We start from the raw sequence: 27,433 nt of genomic DNA, 5'->3' as shown, positions 1-27,433 counted from the left end.
AAATCCAACATATTCCCAAGTGTTGCACGCCACCTAGCACAAGTTGTAGAAACGACCTACGATGTAAAGCCAAGGATGGTAACAACGCGATTGTGGTAATGACCACGTTGTTACCTACCTGTGTTGCAACCGCTGTTTTCCATTAGACACCCAAACTCCTAGAGAGGAAGTCTTGTTCATTAGAAAACCCTATCTGTCTGCATGTAGCTCTTCGCGAAACAGACTACTTTATACAGACAAGTAAAACCACAATATCCTGAGATCTTGGATTTCGACCAATCCGATAACCAAACCAACCAATAATAGACAAAAATCTTTTTTTTTGTACAAATCACATTTAATAATGGTATATCAAAACAACAGTGATCCAATTACCAATTGAACCCAGAATTAACATCACATAACCAAATGCTTCACAAAGAGCATAACATCCATCTCTCAAAGACTTTAAAACATCAACAACACACCAAAAAACTCACTGATACCAGGATCATTCTATCCTGTTCATACTTACAATCCAAATAGTTAAAGAATAGCAAGTCAAGTTCTCTGCAAAATCATCCTGTATAATGCTCACAGGAAAATCCACTATCTCTGAGGGCAGGGCAAAAAGGAACTTAAAAATGGAGAAAAGCTATGTTCTTTAGTGTGCAAATATCTTCTGCTACCAAAAACTGTGGTTGCAGAGTACCCGGTAATTTTAGATGCCCCAAAAGTTTATATCAACCAGAATGCCACATTCACTAGATCGGAGGCAGTGTTAAACTTCAGTTCAATGAGGCAATGTGTCCTCGCATTAAAGCACCTCCAAAAGCATCAAAATTAGAAATTATAATGAATTAGTAAATGTGATTACTCATTAACTGAGTTCTATATAAGTGGAAAGTTGAAGGGTTTTATTACAGAATTCAAAAAATTAAGTGGTGCAGAGTCAATGCCATGAAGGATCACAATGTGATGGAGTACCTTACACTTTCAACCACCTTAAAGAAGAACACAACTTGCATGACGTAGAACTTTACAACTTTCTAGCCATCAAAACAGCCCTAACGAAGACAAGGATTCACGGACAGACTCCCTCCATCTTCCAACTAATGGAGAACATAAACCAAACAGGCCACCAAGTCTCGCTTCTATATACACTGCTCCGGCCTGGACACCCGAATATGATATCGCCAGTACTGGCGCAGACAAAATTCTGGCTGTTACACCAGGTCTACTGGACACCAGCAAGACTAGCTTCAATAGGACTACTAGGCAATGATAGATGCTGGAACTGTGACACAGAAAAGGGAGACCTAGAACACATCATTTTCAACTGCACTAAAGTAAAAACCTTCTGGACACGGGTTTTAGCCTTCACCAATGACACACTAGGCAGCAACATAAAGGTCACATTCGCCTCACTAGCCACAGCACAGATCTCACAAGAGGTCAATACGCAAGAAGACAAGAACCTCCTTGATTTTCTTCTCACCACAGCAACAAAAATCATACTCACAAACTGGAAGAATACAGCCATAGCCACCTTCAAAGGATGGCTCAACTGGGTGATCTTCCTAAGGGGCGCGGACACCACCACCCTTAGAAACACGCCAGGTAGACACCACGACCGAGAAATGTGGACCAAACTGGACAAACACATAGACACCTTCAAACCACCATAGCCACACCTCTTCCACAAACTCAGGCCCACCGACCCCTGACAGACAACGGCCGCATTCCTGCCCAACAAACCGCCCCCACTCTGGGTTTTATGTTTCATGTTTTATGTTTCTATGTCTCTTTTCTTCATTTTTATACAAAGGTCAGCGAATAACATCCAAAAAGGTCTGTTATATGTGTTACATGTAACCTGTAAATACCAATAAAAACACTTAAAAAAAAAAAAAGAAGAAAATTATGCAGAGATTGCAAAGTCAGAACATATTCTAGCTCCCAAGGGGGCAGCAAAATCAGCAGAGCAATGGACAGCATCCCTAGTAGGACAGCAACGTCTTTAGACATTATTTTCGCTTATGAAATTACAAAATCGTCAGACTCCCTTTGGAGTGAGTAATTGTAGCTTTTCATCAACAAAACTGAGCACATAAAAAATAAAGTCTTGTTGCTTTAACATCCAAGCACTTTCCCACTACATTAAAAATTATTCTGCATCCTCTATGCTAATGTCGTACGGAGATGTTAGAACAAAAGTAGATACATGAACAATAACATGTTATATGAATGAATAAGCCCCATCGAACAAAAAGCGGGAAGCTTGGAAAGTGACTGGAAGTGCATCAAGAACAGAATAATAATAACAGTGAAAATGAACCAGTACCTCTCAGCCTGTGTGCTGCTGAAATGATGAGGAGAGACATAGGCAGGGGGGGGGGACATGAAGAACATGGCCGACTTCTATCTTGGAAAAGATGGCTTTTATGGCTAAATTGAGGTCTAGGTAACATATATCAGAAAAAAAGCACTTCTACACATCATAGAGACTTTGCTTCAAAAGCAACATTGCTATAGCAGTATACAAGTATATACGTTTCTGTGTGTGTGTGTGTGTGTGTGTGTTTGTGTGTGAAAATGCATTCTGCAAGATATTAATAAACCACAAAAATATAAATGCATAAACTTTTTTCCACAAGGTGGGTAGATCAGTTGTTCAAAAGGCATATTTAGGCATGGATTATTTTTGGGATGTTTCAAATGGGATCCTGGTTGGGCCTTTTAATCTGCTATGTCTTAGAGGGATAGGAATAGATGCCTTCAAAATGAAGTTCATTTTACTTTATTTCTCTTTGCCTTCTTAGAGCTCAAGCAGTCTGCTCTTTTGAGGAAACCCTATAAATATTGTTGGCTAGGTAAACTAAGGGCTCTGAATGAATTATGTCTAGGCCTCGTTGAATTTTTATTATGCCAGAGTAATTGGAGTTATTTCAGTAAATCCGCATTACTCTTTTAATGCAAAATTACCAGATTTACGCTATTTTGCAGTTTGCGTAATTATGAGTAATTTGGCATAAAATCCGGCCTCAGGAACAGCAAATTTAGCCAGAATGAGTGGCTGCTGCTGTTTGTGTTTTGTTGTATTTAATGCAATTTTCCTAATTCAAAATGCATCCTTATGTTGATTTTGGACATTAGGGTGCATTCTAAATAAAGTTCGAGAAGTGAATGTTGGTGCATATCCCTCCCAAAATTACAGCTTTGAGGCAGGGTATAGACTCACTCCAATTAGGTCTCAGGAAAGGATTCATTCTCCTAAAAAAGCAATGTGCATGAAGGCAGGGCAGTTGTCAAAAGTTGTGTGATCTGAGGGAGAGGGAACATCTACCCAACGAGGTAGGACAACTGCTGAAACAAGAATATAATAAGAACTTATAATGCAATTTGGAGAAAGATATTGGCTAACCATAATAACTGGCACTCTTTCCCCGTGCAGCTATTAATGTATGAGTAAAAACCTCCTTTAACTTACAATTAGTAGTTACATAAAGAAATACAATCCCATAAATGTTTTATATTGTATAACCTAGTGTATACAAATAGTTTGCAGCAGTTAAGCTCTAAAGCTGTACTGAGAAAAACAAAACAAAAGTGATGGATGAAATGCCTAATTAAGGTGATTAGTCTCGGCCACATTCCAATCTGCTGTTTTGTTGCTCTCTGTGCCCCTACAGACACTAACCAGTCATGTGAAAAATACATTGACTCCTCCCCACACAAGGCAGCTAAGCCTGAACCCCTGAGAAACTGTGCAGCTGTACAACATGTAAAAAAATGGTTTTGGGAAAATATACTTTTTCATAAACTGCAATTTTTGTGATATTATGGAGAAACATCATAATTCTCTGTTCATATCATAGCCTCAAATGAAGTTTTGCTTATGTCCTGGCACGCCTACCAATTCCTAGTAGAGTCATACAACGTCCCAACCTACTTTAGTTTTCAATGAAACCAAAATTACCCTGCTGAGGACTCAGCGTTCCTTCTGTTCCATCATCCGACGATGAATAATGAATAACAAACACTGCTACCTGACAACCCTTTTCATTAGTTACTCTGCAGAAAATATTGACTTCCTACTGCTGCCTGATTTCATTTTACTTTAATAAACACAAAAGCAATTTGTTTCGAAAGTACTCAGTAAATGGATAGAGGAGGAGGCAGAGATTTTATTAGATACATGGAAATACACCAGGTTGTACTCAAGTCGGATTATTGAACAGCAATCTGATTGCACACACAATTTAATTTCAATAAAAAAGCAGCATGACGTCCTGTACTGAGGAGTGCACTGAGTGAAACCCTGTACTTTAAAATCATGAATCATTATCTGCACTGACTACGCCACTGGAACCAAGATAAAGGGCCTGGAGCGGTCTTTATAAAAAAACACAAGAAATCTATATATATTAAAACAAATGTATGTCTGACTGTCTGTCTGTTTGTCCTTTATGCATTACTACACCATTCATTTGATCGCCATGAAACTTTGGGAAGTTGTTGAGTACACTCCCGCGAAGGTTTCTGGCATACATTTTCTTTAAATATCGGCCCCCCAGGGCCCTCATAATCTTTCGAATACTGATGTACGCACCAGACGGAAAAACAAAAAATTGTGTATCCACAAGCACTCGAATAAATAAATGGAATTAAAACAACACTTTGAAATGTTTTCCATATTAAAATGGATAAGTTTCAACAAAAATGACACAATGTAAATTGAATGTTATCATAACGAGTTTCCTTGAATTTCCTTTCTTCAGAGATCGCAGCAACGCGCGACTGGTAAGCTAGTCATGAATAAAAGAAGAAAAAAATAAAAAACAAACCGATACATAAATAAATCATCTGCAAGAGTGGGGCACAGAAGCAGAAAGTGTAGTGTGGAGGAAGAAAGAGGCTTGATATGGAATCAAGAATAGGCAATCTTGTACTCAGCACTATTGGGGGGCTCCGTAGAAAAACTTTGGACCTCTACACTAGCCCGGGCTACCAAAGGGGGTGGTCTGGGCTACCCCTTACTGATGCTCTAGTAATTCACGGGTGAAGCTTGGCTTTCAGGAGGTACATGATTGGTCTATGCTCAGTTGATGCACTGAGTGTCGTTAATTTTTAGGAGGACAAAGAGACCATCTGCCCCTAGGGCCACCCAGCCGGGTGCAGCCAGGCTGGGGAAGGATGTTGCACAGCAGTTGATAAAAGTGCAAATAGAGGCCCTGATTTGATATGATTTTGCATCGGGATGTGATAAATCATTTTTTAAATTTATTGAGCAACACACATCTACTTTGCATGGCTTTGCGTGGTTTAGTAAATACAAAGTACCGCAGGACACAGCTCTGCCTTGCATTGTTTTACATCTGATAGGCAATACATGGGTGGATCATGGGCATTGCCATGCATTAATCCATGTATTTTGACACAAACACATATTAACAAAAACACGTACACCTGAGTTTGTGCCAAAATGATGCACCTACCACGCAGAGATGTCAGGAGGAGAAAGATCTTTATTCCTCCTCATTTCTTCCTCTTTCCATGTGTGTATTCTGCAGCACACATAAAAAGCGGATTATGTCTCTAAGGCGATCCTGCCGGAAAAGCAGGCACCCTTACACAATGGTGCAAGGGTGTTTGTGGTGGAGCTAGGCAGCACACAGTGCGTCAGTGCAAGGAGAGAGCACAACTGCCCCATATCTTTGTAAGTATAGAGCTTTTTTGCACTCTCGCTTTTATGCAAAGCCGTGCAGCAATTTCCCTTGCTGCGCTGTGTGAAACTGTAGTAAATCTGCCCCTAAATTACTAATGTAAACAAGGTTGAGGTGGAGGAGACACACCTCAGGTGACAGCTGACATACCATGAAAGTAGAGGTTGATCTAAATATGTAGATGTGTACAAAGTAAAGTGCATCTCAGAAACAGTGAACAAGGGTTGCCTCTTTCTGAGACACATAAAAACCGACACTGCTCTGAGGCAGCTCAGCCCATCATGACACAGCTCCCACTCGTGTCATGCGCATTGGCAAAAAAGAGGCAGGAGATACTGATAGAGCAAGATTTCGCATCGTGACTTGCTCGAGTCAAGAACCTCGAATCTGTTATAATCCTATAATACCATTTGTATGTTTACTAATTTCCTTTATTTTGATATGCGTGTATATTAGTGACGCTTGCCTATGTGTTTTATTAATACGAATAACCCTTGTATAATATTATGGCCGCTGTTTTGAATTTTGCTTCTGCGCATGCGTTAGACATACTCACGTGATGTGACGTAATTGCAATTCTGGAGGGAAAGGGTGCGCATGCGTAATAGCCATAAGATGGTTGCTTATGTATTAACGTGGTGAAGCTCGTGCTGTTGCTCTCGTGTTATTGTGTGTTGCTCTAATCTATAACTGCATAGTATATTTTTAAAATGATAAACCTGAAGTACAAAATCATGATATGTAGTACATTCATTTATTTCTATGTTTTAATCCGTTTTCGCTTACTTTTCATGTATCGCGGGAAATGGGGGTCTGAATATACTGAGAGCCATCTTGAAGGTCCCTTCCGCGCATGCTCGCGCCGCCAAGGAAGAAATAACCTTGGGCCGTGGAACTCAGCCAGCTGGCAGCCACAGTCGAGATGCTCCTGCGAAAGCTACCTCTGACCTAGGAGGATGGAGAAGACTTGTTCTTTAACTGCAACAAATGTAATTCTCTATTGTATTCTGTGATACTTTTCCGTGGGAACCCCAAACTTGCTAGGCGGTACCCTAGAATGTAAAGTAGGTCTTAGAAAAGTCTGTTCTGATTGGTGTGTTAACCCATCCTACCTTAGGACCAATTGAAATTGGGGATTCTGACACTTTGCAACATTGGGGGGTGGTACACTGACCCGAAAACAGTATAACTAGCCTAGGTTCACCTAGGGAATTTGTCCGACTTGTCTGAATAGATGACCTGTCACTGACCCAACGCACTGAATAGGTGACTGAATACAGAGCGCTGCGGAGCACTCTGTCCGAATTTGACCATAGACTCAAAGGTTTTACTAAACCTTAAGTGCTGGCGGAGCACTTTGCTGGGGAGTTCGCTAACCCAATCGGGGTTCTGACTGATAGCTGCAGAGAGGGTGGAGCGCAGGCGTTGCTTCCAAACTGCGGGTGCTGGTCGTGCCTTGGTGGTCCTGTCCTGATCCTAATCTGGTTTTCCTGTCCTGTCCTGGGGTGTCCAGTCTGCACCTGCTGTCCCGTTGATGACTGTCCTTCATTGGGGTATTTCCTGTCCTTAACTGACCCGTGGCCAGGGTTGGTTTTCACACCATTCTAGGTAAATATTGCTGAGAACTCTATACTGCACCTTCTATTTTTCTGTCTTTGCTTCAATAAAGACATACCTTTGCATACGTTAATTTTCCATGATTTCCGCAGTCTATCTTTTAAAAAGTCATTGCATTATTTTTCCATAGCATGTTCCTATGTTACCCTACCTTTTAGAAGCACATTCTCTCTACACTGGTGACGAATTATAAATGTGGTTTAAAATTTCTCCTACAAACTGAATTTAGTAATAACGTTAGAATTTAGCGTGTTCCATTTTTCCCTGCCTATAGGTGTATAGAATTTATCTAAGTTCTCTTCTTACCCCTGAAGTATTTCCCAGTAATAAATTCCTAGTACGTGCATAAATTTGCCCATTTATAGTTGCCCATTCTCGAATTCTAAATTTTTTAAGTTCTTAGCCTGTTTCCCTGTCTCACCATTTTAGAAACCTTAAATGCTTGCCCTTACATTGTTCCTTTATGGTTATATGCTTTTTGTTATCTTGATTGTTGATTGCCTTTTAACTGTAAGCCTAATGCTCTCAGAAACTGATTTCTAGATAAAACCTTTAAAACTTTTCAGTTGTCCGTGGTCATTTTATGAATACAGAGGTAATAAAAGTCGATATTGTATTGTGCCTGCTTTCCTTTTACAGCTAGCTCCCTGATCCATTGTGGTCATAGGTACCCGTAACGGTGGATTGGTAAGTCGGGTACATTAGAATTAAATAGGAAGGAATCAGGGTTACTGGTAGTAGAGTTGTAAGGTCACCTGATTAATGTATATTGTGAATTGAAGTTTATGGGCCTGATACACATATGGTAAAATTATTGGTCGGGTGACCCACGATCTCTATCAGTAATTTACTGGTAGCGCAGAGGATGGTTAGGGAATAGTTAAAGGTTAGGTAGGATTAGGTAAATTAGCTAAGTTGGATGCTGCTAAATAACGAACCTTATTGCTGCTACGAGGGTAGGTAGTTCAGGTGATTTGATCACTCACTTGGAATGTTTGCTTTGAAATATTATGAAATGTTTTAAATGTGTTATTCTTGTTATTATACTGATATATGTATTGATCCATTCGTTCGTAAAACGTCTTCTATGTTGTTGGAATCCCCGGGGAATTGAATAGCAAGTGGTGAAGAGAATCCACTTGCTTTGAGGTCACTGGCTCCAGGAAAGTTGGTGCAGGTTAGGCAGAACTGGAAGCACTAACTAGGGTTTTTCTGAATATATGTTTGAATAAATGTTAGCAACGAGGTTCATTGGCAAAATTCCTATTGTGGCATAACCTAGTGAGGGTCACACCGGAAAAGTAGCGGGTTCATCGGAGCTTGGGTGAAAGCAAAGGGGCTCGCTGGTGAAACTTTAGACTTGGATATATCCCGGAAAGGTGGATGAGTCTAGGGAAGTAGCAGGTTCTCCAATGCTTGTGTGAAGGATAGGCAGAAGAGATCTATCCGTAGTGTGTGAAAAGTAAATGGAAGTAGTTTACTTGCAGTGAAACAGAATTCTTTCCTCTCTAGACACTTGAGTACAGTGGCGAATGTGTATTTGTTGTTAAATAACCCAGCACTGGCACCTTAGAAAGAAAGAAAGTTTCCGTTACCTTGTAAAGGAGGGAGTCAGTCGCGAAGCTGCTCTGACGTCACTCTGTGCCGCGCTGGGATTGGTAGATGCAGCGGGTGTGTAGCGGAGCTGGAATTGTAAAGGAGGGGTGAGTGCCGAAGCGTGAGAACTGTCTCGCGAAAGGGCCGCGCACCCATTGGTCGAGATTATTTTGAACCCGTGCACTTCATTGGTCGCACGAAAATAAAAGACGCACGTGGATTAGAAGTGATTTTGTAAAAAAAATCACTCGTAAAAATCGTATGTGGCATTCGTATAGACCGCATATCAGACCTGATCCTCGGTATATGGGATTTAAGACCGATCAGTGGAAAGGTGTTAAAAACGACATTATGTACGGAAACAAAAGAAAATTGTCTCTTGTAAATAAGGTAAAGAATTACTTCAAAAAGGACAAGCCGATTAAAACTAGAGAGGGTGTTGTCATACCGCCACCCAACACTCCCGCATCTTTCATGATGTTTGATAAAGGGTACAACACATACGTATGGTTGGAAAATTGGGTGGAATACACGAAAGATGACGGAGTATTGGCTTTTCCGTTAGAAGCAACATTTAACAGCAGGATTCTATTCAATTTGAGAACCCGAATGAATGATTTACTTCCCAGACCTAGATTAATGCAGTACGAAGCACTAGAGGAATGGGAGATTGAGGCTTTTGAAAGGGATAAGCCCCGAATGGATAAAGGGTTAACTAAATTTTATCCAAAGTTGAAGCAGGAAACCCGAGCTAAAAAGATGAAACAGTGGAGACAAAATATGATTGTAGAAGGGCTGTTTCCAATGATGCCAGCGGGTGGCCCTCCTATAGGGGAAAAGAAGACAGAAAAATGTAAACATTGGGTGCCCATTGGGGAGTCGGATGATGAATTATTAGACGATATGTTTATAAGAAGTCCACCTCCTTATAATGAAGGACACCGACCTTGCAGTGAAGGGGATAATTCTCAAAGACTTCATCTCCAGGATGAGGCCAGATCTGCCAGTGTAGGAGGGGGTTGCCTCATACCTCCCTATACCGAGAGTTTAGGTCCCGTAGATACAAGAGATCTTTATCCAAGAATACCAGCTAGTGGGGATGCAAGATACTCCTGTGAAAGCGACTTTTTCTCAAGACCTCCCTACGAAGGTGAGGCAAGATCATCAGGTTCAGGAATACCGTTCTTACAACCTCTATATGAAAAGGAACCAAGATCCCTAGGCACAGGAAGCTTGTTCCGAAAACCTAATTATGGTGAAGGACCAAGTGAGACACATCCCACTGCCCCGAGTTATACTCCCACTCTAACCCCGCAGGTGTTACATGACAAATCATTAGAGAGATTATTGGAAGAAAAAGAGCGAGAAGCTCTAGTAAAACAGAGAGCAGAGATAATTCAGAAAATCTCCCAGTTAAATACAAGCCCTGAAGCCTTGACAATCCCAGTAACTATTGGACCAGTGGTTCCGTTGTATGGGGACCGACAAGGAAGTCTAAAAACTCCAGTTATTACCCCAGTTATAGCACCACCGAGACCAGAACCCTTAATCGTAGATGACCAGACGAGCGAGTGCGAGTCTGAGGTCTCACTATTAGATCTGCCCATTAGGAACACAGGGAAAAGGATGCAGAAAAGACATAATCCTTTCAATACGAGGGAAATTCAAATGGAATCGACTTCGGGTACTAAGAGTGTCACGCCGGTGACTCCTAAAGAAATCGAAAGATGGAGTCAAGAATTAGAAAAACAAACTCCGCAGACGAAACCTTTAGATCTCTACAAATTGAGAGTAGAAATAGAAGAATTAATGGCAGGGAATGTAGGACTAGACAGATTAAATACCTACTCTGAGGAAGAACTGTTGTTTATTTGCAAAAGTCTTACCCGCAATGCCCGAGTACTCCATGAGAAATTGACAGACACTGCTGCTAGCATGGGAATAGATATTTCTAAATCGAAACCCTTGCAGAAACCGTACAGAGCAGATTTTTCGGACAAAGATTTGGAAAGCCTAAATGTGTCAGGAAAAAAGGCACAGGTCAAGGAACTATTGACAGTGTTGCAGAAATGGGGAGATGTAGAAAGATGGAAAGCCAGGTGGGCCAAAAAGAAAGATGAGGCTAGATCTAAACAGGCGACCCCAGAGTACGTTCTAAAGGAAGCTGACAAGCCAGAGCAGTTATACCCTATGCGTGAAGTGCCAGGTAGAAAGTACGTGCACGTTCCGTGGTCCACACAAGATATTGTGTCCTTTACAAATGATTTCCCAAAACTGCGAGAAAAACCAGTGGACTGGTACAGGCAGGTGGAAAGATTTGTAAAAGTGCAAAAATGCTTATGGAAGGACCTGGATGGGTTCTTTGACATTGTGGTCCCGGTAGATTTATGGACCGAGTGTAAGATCGCCATAGGTTGGCCTAGTGAGGAATACCCGAGGGACCATGTCACAGGCGCACCCTCTAATGAAGTGATGAAAAAATATGACCAGGTAATATTACACCTCAAGGGAAAAGTGCCTGCAAAGGAAACTGATTGGACCAAGATAGATAGAACCACGCAGGAAAGGGATGAGACTGTACACTCCTTTTATGAAAGACTGTTGCAGGTGTTTAAAACATACAGTGGCATAGATAACATCGAGATGAAGGACATGACCCATTTTATTTACAGGTTTGTAAATGGTTTAAGACCCGAAATTTGTCAGTGGATAAAAGACAATAAAATCTGTTGGCAGTCTAAGAAAATGGATGAGGTCCTACGGTACGCAAAGTACTGTGAGGACGAGATGGCAGAAAAGCGAAAGGCTCTGAAGGAGAAAGTCATGTGGGCACAGGTAAAATTAGCCGAACAACAGGAAAAGCAATTGAATAAGTTAAATAAGACTACTCAGAACCAAGGCCCAGGGGGTGGGGGAAAGCCCCGAGCAAAAATGAGTAGAGAGGAAGCTAAAAAGAAATTTCCCTGCCACCAGTGCGGAGAAATTGGACATTGGCAAGACGAGTGTCCGTATTTACAGAATGATAATACCCAAAACCCTGATTTAATTCCCAGACGCAGAATGAAAAACCAAGAAAGACCCAGCAGCAGGTAAAATTGCCCCGAGCGCCAAAACCTAATTTTAAGGGAAAATCACCGCAGGGTGACGACGTAGAGATCTGGGGAGGCAATGAGAACAGAAATGCAGCAACTTCGCAGTATTTGTTAAATGACACTTTTTTCTGTGACGACCAGTACTGACGGGGCCTGAGAGGGGAGGACAAGCAGTGTGTACTTGGCGCCTCCTTGCCGGTAGACCAGTCAGGGCCATACATTGAAGGAAAGGTTGATGGAAATGATGTCACCTTTCTGTTGGACACTGGTGCTACCCGTTCTACTGTGAGAACAGCAGACGTTCCAAACTTACCCCTCTCGGGAGAAGCAATCCAGGTAGTAGGTGTGTCTAATCAATTGATTAGTACCCCAGTTACTGAGCCCATGGAGATTTCAATAGGGAACTTTAAAGAAATGCACAGATTTGTCGTCTGTGACACCAGTCCAGTGAACTTACTGGGACGTGATTTGCTGTGCAAAATGAACTGTACCATCTTTTGCACACCAAAAGGAGTCGAAATTCAGACCCCAGATGAAGATGGTATCTACAAGTTAATGTTAATCAGACCTGACTCAGAAATAAAACGAATGACTGTACAAGACTTACCTGAAGAACTTCAACAGACAGTGAAACCAGAAGTATGGGACTTTACTGGAAAGGATGTAGGATTAATGGCAAATGTAGATCCCATACAAATAGCCATGAAAGAAAATGCAGTTTACCCCAATACTAAGCCCTACAGAATGAGTGCCAAAGTAAGAGCAGGAGTTGCCATTGAAATACAGAAATTGCTAGAAGCGAACATCATACAAGAAGTGATGAGCAGCCCGTGTAATTCCCCCATAATTGGAATCAAGAAACCTAGTGGCAAGTACAGAGTAGTGCAGGACCTGAGAAAGGTAAACAAGATTGTGGTTCCTTGCTGTCCTATTGTCCCGAACCCCGCAGTGATCCTGTATCAGATTCCCTGGGATGCTGAGTGGTTCACTGTGATAGACCTATGTCACGCATTCTTTTCGATCCCATTGCACCCAGACAGCAAATTTCTTTTCTCATTTGCTTTCAACAGTCACGTGTATGTTTGGAATCGTGTCCCCCAGGGGTACACAGAAAGCCCCTCTATCTTTAATCAGATTCTGAAAAAATGCCTTGAATCTTTAGTCTTACCTGGAAATTCTGTGCTGGTGCAATATATTGACGACCTCTTGGTGGCGTCTAAAAGTCATAGGGATTGCGTGATTGACACCATTGCCCTACTGAATCACCTAGGTGAAAAGGGACATAAAGTGTCCCCTGAAAAATTGCAGTTCTGCTCAAAATCAGTAAAATATCTGGGGCACCAGATAGAAAAGGGAATCAGAAAAGTCACCTCAGAGAGAGTCAGAATAATTCAAAATATGCAGTTACCCCGTACTCAGAAAGAAGTCAGAATGTTCCGTGGAGTTGTAGGTTACTGCAGGCAATGGATTGTGGGATTCGCAGTCCTAGTCAAGCCTTTGATAAAGATGATAAAGAAAGGCGCAGAGGACCCAGTGGAATGGGATGATGAAAGCTTAACAGCATTCACTAAATTACGAGATTGTCTGTGTACAGCCCCTGCTTTAGGGATGCCTGACTATTCTAAAGTGTTTGCCCTATTCTGTGACACACGAGACAATTGTGCATTGTCGGTCTTAACTCAGGAGCATGGGTTGACTAGACGTCCAGGGGCATATTTCTCTGCCACTTTGGATCCAGTAGCTGCTGGATTACCTGGGTGTTTGAAAGCAGTAGCTGCAACCTGCACAAGTTTAGAACAGAGTGAATCCATTGTTATGGGACATCCTGTAACTGTGTATGTTCCACATGCAGTTGTGATTTTACTGACCCGAACTAAGGCTCAGTATCTCACCCCTAGTCGGCTGACTAAATACGAGAGGATTCTCGTGGGTGCTGCAAATGTAGTCATTACTCGGTGTAATATCTTGAACCCAGCCACCCTACTCCCTGACTCAATGATTATAGAAGATGGGGGAGAAAACGAGCATGACTGCATTAACCTGACAGAATTCAGTACTAAACCCCGCCCAGACATTAAAGAAACACCCTTGCCTGTACATGATGAGGAATGGTTTGTGGATGGCTCATGTATGAGACACGAATTGGTGGGCCTAAGTGCTGCGTTTGCTGTGGTCGCATTAGACAAAATTAAAGAAGCATCATGTTTATTTGGAATAAAGTCTGCACAAGTAGCCGAATTGATTGCCTTGATAAGAGCTTGCAAATTGGGAAAAGACAAAAGAATAACAGTGTATACTGACAGCCAGTACTGTTATGGGGTGGTGCATGACTTTGGCCAATTATGGCTCCAAAGAGAATTCCTGACTTCATCAGGTACCCCATTCGAAATGGAAGGGTTGTACAAGATTTACTGGAGGCAATCCAATTACCAAAAGAATTAGCAGTGGTCAAATGTGTTGCCCATAAAAAAGGCCTTGACGCTGTATCTTTGGGAAATGATTTTGCTGATCAAGTGGCAAAACAGTGTGCTAGGGATCGCATGTCAATAAATATCAAACTGGGAGGGACTGGAAACAGCTGCCAACTTATGGTGTTTGAAGAAGTGCCTACCTGGGATGAGGTGAGAGAGTGGCAGCATGCTGTGCCATCGGAAGAGAAAGAGAAGTGGAGGAAACTTGGTTGTCGACCAAGAAGTGAGGATGGTGTCATTGTGGGCCCAAATGGTATGCCTGTGTTACCTAGACACCTGCTTGCCTCTATGGCCAGATTGATACATGGAAATTCACACACTGGTAGGGATGCCATGGTTTTGGTGTTTCAACAAACCTGGTATAATCCGAAATTCAGGAAGGTAGCGGAATCACTCTGCCAGAGGTGCTTGACATGCCAACAGTTCAACGCTGGGAAAAGAACAGTAGTTGAACTGGGGAAAATTGGAAAATCAGGAGGTCCCTTTGTAAGAATTCAGATTGACTTCATCACCATGCCTCGTTGTGAGGGAAAAAGATATGTCCTTGTCATTGTCTGCCTGTTTTCAAAATGGGTGGAAGCTTACCCTGCCAAACAGAGTGACGCCATAACCGTAGCCAAATTGTTACTACGAGAATTGATACCTAGGTTCGGGGTTCCAGTCACTATTGAATCAGATAGAGGCGGACATTTTCAGAATGAGGTAATCGATCAGCTCTGTAAAGCATTTGGAATCACACAAAAGCTGCACTGTGCACATCGTCCAGAGGCTTCTGGAGTAGTAGAGCAAATAAATGGCACTATAAAATCGAGGTTGGCAAAAATGTGTGACTCTACTGGCATGAATTGGATAACTGCCTTGCCTCTTGTTCTGATGGGACTCAGAAGGTTTCCAGACCGGAAAACAGGCCTGAGCCCCCATGAAATCTTGATGGGAAGAGTGATGAGACAAGCATGGGTACCAGGATACAAACTGTTAAGCATTACTGATGATTTGGTACTTGAGTACTGCAAGCAACTGGGTGACCAAGTGCGTTCTATCTCTCGCCAGATTGGGGAAGACGCCGTCGCCAACCCGACAACTCCAGTTCACAAGTTGGTTCCTGGTGACTGGGTTAGAATAAAGAAGCATACTCGTTTGAGTTGCCTTGCACCAAGGTGGGGAGAAAAGCGCCAGATAATACTGCTGACCACGACAGCAGTGAAGTGTGCAGGCGTTCCCAAGTGGATCCATGCCAGCCATACACAGAAGGTGATACCTGACAAGGAACCTGGAGCTGAAGGTTGTCCAGCTGAGGGGTCTGCAGACATCGGTCCTGAAGTAGCTGATGACGAACAGCCGAGCACCAGCCAAGATGATTGGATACCTATAATCGACCTAACTGAAGACCCAATCAGAACAAGAGAGCGAAACTACGAAGATAGAGAGTGGAATAGAGAGGACGAGATAGGCACAGGCGAAGATCCTCAGATTATTGAGATTCATGTCAAGTCTGAGGACGAAGAAGAAGGTCAGACAGGGACAGAACGAGTGATCGACACACCTCCACTAACTCCTGAAATTGAAAAGGGACAGACTAGAACTAGTATAAAAGTTCGAGCAGAAGAAAATCAAGGGATCGAAGTGCTTGAACAGGATCAGATAGAATTAGAAGAACGTGTTCAGGACACAGAAACAGAGACATTCGAAAGCCAAAACCAAAATTCACCTGAACCAGGCCAGCTTAGTTACCAGGCAGAAGAAATAGATACAAGACCTGGGACTAGTCAGACAGGAAGGGAAGAAACAGAAGCAGAAGTGCCACAAACAAATGAAAATAAAAGAGCATTAGAAGAAAGCCCAACCACAGTGCCAGCTAAAAGACTCAATAAAAAGAAAAATATCGAGCCAAGATATATTAAGGGACTGAGACTAAGAATAAAAACAGTTGAAGAGAAACTTGCAGACAGAAGGAAAAGTCCACGAATTACAGAGCAAGCTGGAGAAAGCTCCAAAAGAAGGAGTGATCGAATAAAAAGACCGAACGAAAAATACCAGGATCCTGAATGGACATACTTAGTTTTGGAAGAATTTGAGGATCTTGATATCTCTGAGGAAAGTGACGGAGAACAGATTGCCGATCTATCTGCCGAAGAAGACGAACTAACCTGAGAAGTTGCTCAGAGTAAGCTACCTGTGCAAAGTTACAAAGAGGGGTTGAAAACTTCTTCTGAGCAAAATGTCTGATTCAAGAGTGAATGGAAGGCCTAAACGCAGTTGTTGCAAAACATGCTGCAAAGTATGTATATGTAGTATAGCTATAGTGATAATAGTTTGGATAGGATTAACAGTTTTCATTCCTTTTATGGTGAGCAAAAATACAAATATTTACCCTACTGAGACTACTGACACTGAAGAACTGACAACACGAAGTGTAGAAAGACGTGAAAAGGCACTCAGACAAACAAAACGAGACTTAGAAGCATCAGATGAGGAAGGACTACATTATCATGGAGTTAAGAACCAGACTCATTTAAATGTTTTCGCAAACCTGTTAGTACATTATGTAGAAACTATGGAGATAGAAGACTGCTATGTCTGCATGAAGCTACCTACTTCTGTAGCTGAAGGCGTGACTTATCACCACCTACCTTTGACTTACGGAATTTCCTGTAGTATTTTAGCAAGCTTATTTTACAAAAGAGGACCGTTACAGTACTATTACTCTAACTCAGACGTGATATTTTCTGAACTTCCTATACGTGGAAATCTGAATCCTGTACATACTAAAAGTGACGTTACACGTTATATGGGAGAATACTTTCTGACTATAGGTACCATAGAACTAAATGACGCACACAGGGACAACTTGACCTGTTCATTACATGAACAAGAGAAAATGTTTCTAAACATGGCAGAGAAAAGAAGGGAGCGTTTCCAAAGAAAGGCAAATGATAAGAGACAGAAAACTCCTAAATGGGCTGAGAACATGGAAAGCACCTCAGATGGTGGGAGTGGCCCTGCTTTGTTGCTGGATTTCGAAAGGAAAGGGAAACTCTGTCGTCACCGCGAGAAGACTAGTTGCTATAATAACATTTTCATTGGTTCCAGTCAATGTGAACACAATTACAAGGTAATTGGAGGATGGGGTTTCAAAAATGGGTCAGAACCTGTGTTTCCCGGAATTTATTATATATGTGGAAACAAGGCTTATTTCAAATTGCCGGATCACTGGTATGGAAGCTGCTACTTTGTCATTGTTTTCCTGAAAATATACCATGTGAATGAAATTGCTGGAAGCAATTAAAACACTAATGGCTTAGTGCGTGGCAAAAGAGAAAGCGTAGGCGAAATAATGGGTAGTATTTTTAGTGCACTGATACCTGGAGTGGGAGTGGTTCTGAACACACACAGAATTTGCAAATTGTCCACAATAGTGGATGTGTTGTCTACTGACACAGCTCATGGATTTCTATTGGTCAATACCGAAATGGTTGCGATCAGATCAATGGTTTTGCAGAACAGACTTGCGCTTGATACCTTATTAGCAAAAGAGGGCGGAGTCTGCCGGATGCTGAAGGCGCAACATTGTTGCACTTACATTCCGGACAAAAGTGTACAGCTCAAAAGATATGTGAAAAACATTACTAATTTGGAAAAGGAACTCAAACGACTGGAGGTTGACAGTGCCTGGAAGAGACTGGTCGATGGTCTCTCCAATGTAGGTCATTGGTTTGCTAGCTTAGGTAAAAGCTTATTGTTTAAGGTACTGATGCCAATTGGAGTGATAGGTTTTATCATATTTCTCATATTCGTCTGTTGCAAATGTCGCAAACACACAAAGAAGTACCAAGTGAATGCGAGAGGAGTGAAAAGAAGTGTGGATGAACTCGAATTGGAAGAAATGAATAATCAGATTTACAAAAGGGTGAAAAATTCTCACCCTACCAAAGATGCGAAAGAAAAATTGAATCGACTGTTGGAAGAGATAGAGTTGTACAAGGTGTGAAAGAAAAGTTGGCATGTGGTTCCGTTATTTTGTGATGATAGTAAATATCATCAAAGAGGGGATTGATAGAGCAAGATTTCGCATCGCGACTTGCTCGAGTCAAGAACCTCGAATCTGTTATAATCCTATAATACCATTTCTATGTTTACTAATTTCCTTTATTTTGATATGCGTGTATATTAGTGACGCTTGCCTATGTGTTTTATTAATACGAATAACTCTTGTATAATAATATGGCCGCTGTTTTGAATTTTGCTTCTGCGCATGCGTTAGACATACTCACGTGATGTGACGCAATTGCAATTCTGGAGGGAAAGGGTGCGCATGCGTAATAGCCATAAGATGGCTGCTTATGTATTAACGTGGTGAAGCTCGTGCTGTTGCTCTCGTGTTATTGTGTGTTGCTCTAATCTATAACTGCATAGTATATTTTTAAAATGATAAACCTGAAGTACAAAATCATGATATGTAGTACATTCATTTATTTCTATGTTTTAATCCGTTTTCGCTTACTTTTCATGTATCGCGGGAAATGGGGGTCTGAATATACTGAGAGTCATCTTGAAGGTCCCTTCCGCGCATGCTCGCGCCGCCAAGGAAGAAATAACCTCGGGCCGTGGAACTCAGCCAGCTGGCAGCCACAGTCGAGATGCTCCTGCGAAAGCTACCTCTGACCTAGGAGGATGGAGAAGACTTGTTCTTTAACTGCAACAAATGTAATTCTCTATTGTATTCTGTGATACTTTTCCGTGGGAACCCCAAACTTGCTAGGCGGTACCCTAGAATGTAAAGTAGGTCTTAGAAAAGTCTGTTCTGATTGGTGTGTTAACCCATCCTACCTTAGGACCAATTGAAATTGGGGATTCTGACACTTTGCAACATTGGGGGGTGGTACACTGACCCGAAAACAGTATAACTAGCCTAGGTTCACCTAGGGAATTTGTCCGACTTGTCTGAATAGCTGACCTGTCACTGACCCAACGCACTCAATAGGTGACTGAATACAGAGCGCTGCGGAGCACTCTGTCCGAATTTGACCATAGACTCAAAGGTTTTACTAAACCTTAAGTGCTGGTGGAGCACTTTGCTGGGGAGTTCGCTAACCCAATCGGGGTTCTGACTGATAGCTGCAGAGAGGGTGGAGCGCAGGCGTTGCTTCCAAACTGCGGGTGCTGGTCGTGCCTTGGAGGTCCTGTCCTGATCCTAATCTGGTTTTCCTGTCCTGTCCTGGGGTGTCCAGTCTGCACCTGCTGTCCCGTTGATGACTGTCCTTCCTTGGGGTATTTCCTGTCCTTAACTGACCCGTGGCCATGGTTGGTTTTCACACCATTCTAGGTAAATATGGCTGAGAACTCTATACTGCACCTTCTATTTTTCTGTCTTTGCTTCAATAAAGACATACCTTTGCATACGTTAATTTTCCATGCTTTCCGCAGTCTATCTTATAAAAAGTCATTGCATTATTTTTCCATAGCATGTTCCTATGTTACCCTACCTTTTAGAAGCACATTCTCTCTACACTGGTTACGAATTATAAATGTGGTTTAAAATTTCTCCTACAAACTGAATTTAGTAATAACGTTAGAATTTAGCGTGTTCCATTTTTCCCTGCCTATAGGTGTATAGAATTTATCTAAGTTCTCTTCTTACCCCTGAAGTATTTCCCAGTAATAAATTCCTAGTACATGCATAAATTTGCCCATTTATAGATGCCCATTCTCGAATTCTAAATTTTTTAAGTCCTTAGCCTGTTTCCCTGTCTCACCATTTTAGAAACCTTAAATGCTTGCCCTTACATTGTTCCTTTATGGTTATATGCTTTTTGTTATCTTGATTGTTGATTGCCTTTTAACTGTAAGCCTAATGCTCTCAGAAACTGATTTCTAGATAAAACCTTTAAAACTTTTCAGTTGTCTGTGGTCATTTTATGAATACAGAGGTAATAAAAGTCGATATTGTATTGTGCCTGCTTTCCTTTTACAGCTAGCTCCCTGATCCATTGTGGTCATAGGTACCCGTAACGGTGGATTGGTAAGTCGGGTACATTAGAATTAAATAGGAAGGAATCAGGGTTACTGGTAGTAGAGTTGTAAGGTCACCTGATTAATGTATATTGTGAATTGAAGTTTATGGGCCCGATACACATATGGTAAAATTATTGGTCGGGTGACCCACGATCTCTCTCAATACAAGTTCTTCCTGTCCACAAACAACATTTATGTGGCACCTGGCGGGACACTGGATAGAAGTACATTTAATGCCTGGCTGTAGTCAGAATAATTATCAGAGCTGTCCTTCTTTTCTTGATACAAGCATTAATGTTTTAACATAGAGCTAGCTCTGTATGCTAATAACAGCATAAAATATTTGCATACTCCATGCAATAAACAAATTTGTGTCTTGGTACCTAGGTTAGAGTGCTTGTTGAGTTTGGAAGGATTAAAGTCTGACTTGACCCTGGCATAAGTTGGACCCGCATTGTACAAGCACATCTTTAATGCGGGCTCTGAAATAAGTCAGCATTTCTACATGGTTAACAAGCAATAACAATATCCTCTGCAATTAAAGATGTAAATGCATTTAAATGAAGCCAGTGAGCAAGTTTTGACTTGCAAATGTGAGCAGGCAAAGGCAATTGCATCGTGCAGATTACCAAACACGTGAAAATATGCGCAGCACACGTATGGACTGCAGCTCTGCGATAAAACAAGCAGGTCCTAGAGCACTGAGTGGATTTACACATTTTAAGGGGTCTTTGTGCAGCCAGCCTACTAAATATTCAAGCCCTTCCTGCAACATGTGGGAGGGGGTTGGAGCCTACCAATGAGTGACAGCTTCACCTCTCTGGGGAGGACACGATTATGAAAATTGTCCTAAAAAGAGCTAAAAGTATTTATATTTCTTTAATGTGGTTAAGGAGTGGGTAGGAGTAAATATGGCAGAACACAATAATGGGGGGACTAGGAGCGCGTCTAGACCCGGTATAAATGCTCCTTTAATATACACGTATAGAAGTGGAGTATGCAGTTCATAAAAGAATCAGAAAAGGAAACAGAACAGGCAGCAGGTCGGGAGGGGTCTTGTCAAGCAGATCAGGGGGATCTGATTGCTCAGAAGCAAGCGCCCTCATACACCCCGAGAGGAGTCATGCTTCATCATTGGACAGCTCCTCATTGGCCCGGTGCTGCAATGCCCAACGGGACCCTGGAGGGAGCTCTCTGCCTGAGGTCTTTAAAATAAGACGCAGTGATGAAGTGTAAGTGGAGGTGCTGTGTGTGTAGATTGGTGTAAGTGTAGTTTAAAAATAACTAAGAGGGACCTTGAAAGTTTTAATATGTGGGACCTCTTGTTATAAATGAAAACAAAGGGTGGCTGTGTTGGAGACAAGCATCCACTAGAGCACACAGGAAAATGAGAACGTCAGTCAACATGTTGCCTGCCAAGTCCTTCCGTGTCTGGGCACTTTGTCGGGACAAAGTAACTGTTATGAAGATCAAACTTAAGGCAGAAGAAGGTAAGAACAGTCTTTATTCTGTCACCCACTCTCCAAGACTGCCTGAGAGATGCCAACATTCTAAGGCAAGCTCTGGCAGGACATACCAACAGAGGAGGGGAAAAAAGAGGGGGAAAGGAACGTACCACAAGAAAGTGTAAACAGGAAAGAAAGTTACAACGCATCTCCCTTCGCCAACATAAGGAAAACAAGTTGATGCCCGGAGAGAGTCGTCGTGGAGCCAGCATACAACAAGGAAGTACCTGCAAAAACAGTACCAGTGGAACAGGAAGGGTAAGGGGGCATCTCCACCACTGGCCAAGGACAGTGACGGAAAGAACAACAAGAAGTATAAAACAGGGTAGCAATAGTTCATAGGTCACAAAAGTACAATTTCCGTATCTAGTTAGCTTCTTAAACAAGTTGACCTGAAAAATACGCTAGAAAGCACATTACCAATCTCCGTGACCAAAGGTACTATTTCACCTCTGGATACTTTGACATGCTTGCCTTTCCTCCCACAGCATTACAAACCCACCCTACCTTCCCTGTTAAGGCAGATGCTTGATCTTGATTACTGCTACTCAGACTAACTTGATCTTTATTATTGGGGTCAAGCATTATTCCTAGCTCTCTTAAATGGTGCCAGCCTAATAGGTTTGACACATCTTTTACAATATAGACCCTACCACTGGTGGACCTTCCTCTGAATTCTATACCCATCTCTACCATGCCCACCAGGTGTATGGGTTCCCCAGCATAACTAGTAGGAGATACATCAGGTTCTAACACATTAAGACTAGAAGTACCAAAAAGATCATCCATCTCATGTTGATTAATCATCGTAAATGGAGAACAAGAATCTGCGTAAACTACCAAGGGTTTTTTGGTCAAGAAAATGGTACATTCAGGATGCAGATGTTGCAAAGTATCACCCTTTTGAAGTCTTCACATCAACATTTTTCACTTGAAATATGTACTGAGGAGAGTGTTCCTCTCCGTTGCAAACTAGTTTTACCTGGTTATTCTCCCCCTCTCTGCACACTCTTGCAAAATGTCCCTTCCTTTTACATTTCATACATGTTGCATTGCGGGCAGTGCCATGAACATTGTTTGCAAGGTGGTTACTGCTGCCACACCTAAAACATTTTAATCCTTCAGTTACACTCATAGGTTTTTCTGTTTTGACTTCTCTTGCTTTGAATTTGAGAATCTCACTGTCATTGTTGTCATCCTGATACCCTTTAGCATTAACTACACTACAGACCGGTTCTTTCGGTGGGTTCATTTCTAAAATGCACTTAGCAGTGTGTTCAATAGGTTGTACCATACTAATAGCTTCTTTTAAAAATAGGTTTTTAGATAGAAGTTTCTCTCCAATGCGAGGATTGTGGGTACACCTTACTAACTGATCCCTGATAAGGGAGTCATTCAGTTCACCAAACTCACATAATTGAGTTAGGCCTCTGAGTGCCACAATGTAAATGCTGACCAACTCTTGTTTGCCCTGTACTCAAGTAAATAACTTTTGCCTCTCTAGGATGACGTTTACTTTGTCACCAAAGTGATTTTCCAATTTCAAAAGTGTGATTTTGAAAACATCCATATCAACCTCATCATCTTCTAGCTCGGGATCAGGTAGGGTATCATATATTTTCCTACCTTGAACACCAAGGTTGTGTAACAGGACATGTTGTTTACGAGCAGCAGATACCTTTTCCCCTCCAATGGCAATAAGGTAGGAATCGAACAGGTTAATCCAATCCTTCCAATGGATTTCAGGATGCCCATTATCATTTAAAAAGGAGGGGGGTTGACTCATGGACGAAGCAGCCATGGAGGAGGAAAAGGGGAGGACAGGCTTCTCCTATGGAAGAAAGGGAGAGGTACAATGTAATAGCTCACTATATAAGTTTACACAGACTATGCAGTGGCACCCAATAGCTGGAAGTCCTACCAAATGTTAATAGATCATACAGGTACTATGGTGGGCAGAATCAGAATATAGGTATAAGTGTCCTGAGGGAGGAGCGCACCTAATGTGAAATTACTGGAATGCTCTATTCACGTACTAACAATAGAAGAACTGAATGTATGTAAAATACTAGAGGTACAATGTAAATACTAACTGAATAAGGTTATCACAGACACGATAGCACTACAATGTGTACTAGGATATACCAAAAGGAATTAATAACAATCCAACATTTGACGTAGGTACATTCAGAACATGGTATCCAGAATAACATGAGAGAAAAAAAAACACAGGAGAATAGAAGTAGGCAATAATCCAGGATGAAGGAGCGACTCTGTAAGGATAATACAGGTTAATTGACCTAATGTTGATTGAGAGCGGTTGTTCAATGGTGGACAGAGTTGCTTGAATAGACAACTATCTTAAAGATGGTAGTAAGGTGTGCGTATCACCGTTGAGACACACACTGCAAAAGTAATAGGAAATCAACACTCCTTGCTGGTTCAAATATGCTTGACACCATGGGGTTACTCCAGCAATGAAAAGTACCAAAGGGTGAGATACAGAATGCAGGTGCTTCAGGACATCGAGAAGAAAGAAAAAAAAAAAAAGTCTTACTTGAGTCCTTGGGAAGATAAATGACACGTAAGTATTAAAAGCTCTGCTCCACAGCCAATAGAAGGAAACTCCCTGAAAAGGCGGCCCTGAGGAGCTGGAGCGCCGGGTGTGCCTCACGAAGATCCTTGAGAAACTGGTGAAGGGCGTTGATCACACTTCTGGAAGGCAGTAGACTCTTGAGAACGGCTTGAGGGGAGAACGCTCAGGCTGCAGCGAAGACTGACGCTTAGAGTGACGCGGGAGATACCGTAAAGGCGGCTGGGGCGTAAATGTCTGCGTCTGTCAGGATATACAACTGGGGAAAAGACCAGAGCGCCGGAACCCCTCTGAGGAAAGATCCCTGCCTTCCCCACTGGACACTTGAATGGGAAACAGGCGATCGTAGGAGGGCTACGCAGAAACCCTCTGTGAGGAAAAATCCCCGCCGGACACCCGAAAAAGGAACTGTTGGATGACTGAGGCAGCGCAACTGCACGTTCGTACACAAATCCGCAAGCAGCTGACAGGAACTACAACTGCAGGCATGCACACGTCACCGTGTACCCCCAAAGCACTGTACAGGACTCAAATCTCCTCCTGAACCGGCAAAGCAGGGGCACACTGGCACTAGAGAACACCAAGGTAACTCCGTCAGTAACGACAGGGCAGCCGATAACAGAACACTAGAGCCTCCTCAGGAAACTGCACCGAGGGTCAAGAACACAGCCAAGAACTCAGGGTCAGACACAGACAGAGATGTCGTATCCAGAAAGCACACACCGAGGATCACGATCTGTGGGGCGAAACCACAAACCCACAGCCATACTCACGCCTCCCTGGACTCCTGGGCAGCTCATGTTAGTACACAGAGTTCTCCACCGAGACCCTCACCATCGGCAGCATTACGGCACGACCATCATCAGTACCGGGCACCAAGGACTATGCATCCGCAACCTCTCCAACATCAGGAGGGAATCTTCACCACAAAGTACATCAAATTCAACCTCAAACTGAAGCGAATGGAGAGAGTACTGAAAGGGGAGTTGACAGCACAGCCCCCTGTGCTGGTTTCGTCGCCAGTGTTATAAAGATGAAACTTGAGGCAGAAGGAGCTAAGAACAGTCTTTATTCTGTCACCCACTCTCCAAGACTGCCTGAGAGATGCCAACATTCTAAGGCATGCTCTGGCAAGACATACCAACAGAGGAGGGGAAAAAAGGATCGTAAAGGAATGTACCACAAGACAGTGTAAACAGGAAAGAAGCTTACAACAGTAACCTAATCTACCAATGATTGAGGTTATTGTAGTGGTAATTAGCAACAATAACCAATCTAAAAAATTCACCCTCAAAGAAGTCTAGGGAGGTCGTCCAGGGTGGCAGAGAGGGGTAGATCACAGTTTTCCTTTCACTCCGCATCTAGCATGGTTTTTGCTATCATCCAAGGGGCCATTTACTTACTCAAATTGTCTCAGATTTTAGATATCATAACATTTGATGATAAGGATTATGGTTCTGGAATGTGCTATAAGATGTGAGCACCTATGTCTGAGAGGTTTGTGATATAAACTGATTTGATAATCGGAAAATCATAAAAATTATTGTAAAAAAATGTGTTTATACGTGACTCTTTGGAAGGGTTAAAACACAGAGAATGTGGTGCAGCATTCACGCACAGCTAGAGTCCTGCTCCATATAGGCGCAGACAGAAATCAGGTGTGACTCTGGTTTGTTATCTCCATTACCTTTAGGGAGAATTCTTGAAGTATTCTATTTCCCTGCATGTAAGTCCCATAATATCTCACCACAAGCCCGCATAATTACACAGGCAAGAGTGGCACTTCTAGATGTGATCTGATGCCATGCCATGTTTTTGCAAGGTTAGTCCCTTATGGGAACTGCCTGCACTGCACATGTCAGCTCGTCATAGCTTAGTAAAGGCTGACAGGACTGGGGATTCTGCCCTGCACAGAACATTGAATCTCAGGATTGCCAAGTCAGGGCTGTGAGGAGTCTTTGGGGGTACCCTTGATGGTCTTTGCTGTCCCTCTTCAGATCAGATACTTAGACATGATTCATCCCTCCCTGCAGAGGCACACCTTAGAGGATCGCAGAGCTAGGTAAGGCTCTGGCTTCAAAGAGACCCCAGGAGCAGAAGAGCCCAAGGAAAAGGCTGAGTACGTAAAGAGGTGCCTTGCCACATTTTATTTTTTAGATTTGTGGTTTAATAAAGCATGTCCTATAGCCAATGGTGTCATAGAACTTTACAAGGATAAACCAGAGAGACACAGTAAAGAGAAAGTAAAACATAAGTCTAATATCAGCAAGTCAATAGTATGCAATCACTAACTAATAGGAGGGAACAACAAGGAAATCCATACAAAGTGTGCATGGGAGGGGTAGGGACGTACAACAGTAAGACTTAAAGAAAAACAATTTTAGTATCATCGTGTCAGCCTCGCTTGAAGTGCATCCCCAGAGGAATTCTGTTTTCATTGGGTTTAGCTTCAGGTGATTGGAGGATATCCATGCTTGAACATCCTCAAGGGTTCTGTAGGTAAATAATGTCTCATTTGGATGAGGCTTCAGATGATAGGAGAGGTTTGATTGCTTTACGATTGAGGTTATAGGTTCTCGGTGTTGGATAAATAAGGTTTGGAATAGCCCCGACCCTCAAGGTTCCCGTCAGTGACTAAAGCTCATTTTCCTGCCTAAATGTACTATGGTCTTTCTGGAAGTGGCCAGTTGCCTTGCAGCTGCTGATGGATCCCCACAGGGAAATGTGTATTGGGGCCAAACAGGGGACAAAGGGGCCTGGGTGTAGAGGGGAGTGACTGGATGGCAGATTGCATTTGAAAGGGTAGCTTGGGGCTGTACCCCACTCTACCTGACTTCAGAAG

At 42.4% G+C, this 27,433-nt stretch overlaps 1 pseudogene; it reads right to left on the bottom strand.

Annotated features, from left to right (window-relative positions):
• LOC144774046 (transmembrane protein 62-like) overlaps positions 1 to 23,799 on the bottom strand; it is a 59,565-nt pseudogene extending 35,766 nt beyond the window's left edge.
• Positions 23,800 to 27,433: the final 3,634 nt, after the last annotated feature.

The sequence above is a fragment of the Lissotriton helveticus genome, chromosome 8 (genome assembly GCF_964261635.1).
Source record: "Lissotriton helveticus chromosome 8, aLisHel1.1, whole genome shotgun sequence".
NCBI classification, from domain to species: domain Eukaryota; kingdom Metazoa; phylum Chordata; class Amphibia; order Caudata; family Salamandridae; genus Lissotriton; species Lissotriton helveticus.
The sequence above is the reverse complement of the archived record's forward strand: the minus strand, read 5'-3'. Positions and strand labels throughout refer to the sequence as shown.